A 1,999-nucleotide genomic window follows, 5' to 3' on the forward strand; every position below is an offset into this window, starting at 1 on the left:
TTAAATTCAAATTTCTGCATAAAAATCATATTAATTTATAACATTTAATTATATAACAAATAAAAATATAGATAAGAATATATATTAAATAGTAGGGATGAGCGAGTACAGCATTATCTGTATTTGTATCCGTATCTGTTAACCATATGAATTATCTGTATCTGTATCCGTACTCGGAGTGGGTGGGGCCTAACCCGGAAGTAGACAGGGCTTGTCTTGAAATGGGCGGGGCTAAAGCCAGTAATAATTAATTTGTAATATTTATAACACTAGCTTACTACCTTTATGTTTTTATGAAATACAGCAAAAACGTGTCAGACACTCAGTGTCTGGTTACTGGTTAGAGACAGCTGAAGGTTTAAAAAAGAAAAAAAAATCTCCGATAGGCAGAGACGCAATGAGAGTCGCATTCTACCAAGCAAGCACCACGTCTGAACGAACCCACATTTACCAGAACTCTACTGGTTAGTAAGTACGTATTATTAACGTTACAACCCGAAGTAAAAATCTGAAGAAACCCTAAACGTTAACGGAAAAGACCCGCGAACCCGAGTGACTGAGGGAGAGACAGAGAGCTGTTGTGTGTGTGACTGTGAATGAGCAGAGCGAGACACAGCAACACAATACATCTGTATGTGTGTAGGGGAGGGGCACTGTGACTAGCCTATCACAGAACGCTGACACAATCAGCTACCCAATGATGATTTTCATTCAATCCGAGCACAGATATTGACTCGTATTACTCGTATAATACTTGTACTCAGCAGAAGTGCTTTATCCGTACCGGATACTCGTTTCAGCCGAGTATCCGGCTCATCTCTATTAAATAGTATGTAGCAGAAATTTCAAGGTCAAATTAGAGTTTACGATTTCAATCAATGGAAACTAATATCAAATATATATTAATGGAGTTTCTATTGATTGAAAACAAACTCTAATTTGACCTTCAAATTAAATAGTAACCCTACTTCATATACTTTTGCCATTTAAATATATCTAATATTGGAACAATTTACTGTATAGAAACATTACCACAAATTTGTTTGATTGGGTTCATTTTGTCTGCTTTTACAACTTGTGTTGATGTTAGAACTGGTGATGTTTTGGGAAATATTTATGCATAAATATAGAAATTTCTAAGGGGTCACAAACTTTTAAGTAACATTGTATATAATACATAGCATATATACCTATTGAAAGTACATCAACATACATTACTGTGCGAGCTGCTTGTGTAGTTGGTTCTTTGATGGTTGTAGTATTTGCACTGGATAAAATGACCATGGTTTCTTCTTCTGCTGTTGTGGGTACAGTTTTAGATATGGCTGTTGGAATACTTGTATAGTTTTCTGCAGATGCTTCTGAGGTTATTGTAGCCAGTCTTGTAGATAAATTATTAGTTGTCAGTTTTGATGTTGCAGATGATGATACATTGGAGGCTTTGGTGATTTCCTCTAATTTTGGCTCCTGAAATGTTGTTGGTTCTGCAGTTTTTGTAGTTTGTGTTGTGTAGAAAGGTGTGGTGGTAAATTCTGCTGTTGGAAATGTAGTGGATGTCAATGTTGTAACAGTGGTTGTTTGTGAAATTGTACTTGTTGGAGTGCTAGTAGATGTCAGTCCAATTTTTTCTGATGTTGGTGGGGTGGTTGTGTATAAGGTTGTGGTCATGAATCCTGTTGTTGGTGCTGTAGTGTATGTTAATGTTGTAGAAGCAGTTGTTTCTGAAACTGTACTTTTTTCGGTAGTAGTAGGTGGTGCAGATGTTGTACCTTGTGTTATGTATATATGTGTACTGGAATATCTTGCTGAGAGTGTTGATAATGGCACGGTTGTAACAGTGACTGTTTCTTTTGTAGTAGTTGTTTCAGGATTTATACTTGTCGGGGTACTATTAGTTGTTAATGCGGTAGGTTCTGATGTTAGAGGTGCTGTAGTTGTTGAAACTTGTCTTGGGTGCAAAGTTGTGGTGGTAAATACTGTTGGTGGTGATGTATTGGAT

This window comes from Tachysurus vachellii, chromosome 6 (assembly GCF_030014155.1).
Source record: "Tachysurus vachellii isolate PV-2020 chromosome 6, HZAU_Pvac_v1, whole genome shotgun sequence".
In the NCBI taxonomy this organism is placed as follows: domain Eukaryota; kingdom Metazoa; phylum Chordata; class Actinopteri; order Siluriformes; family Bagridae; genus Tachysurus; species Tachysurus vachellii.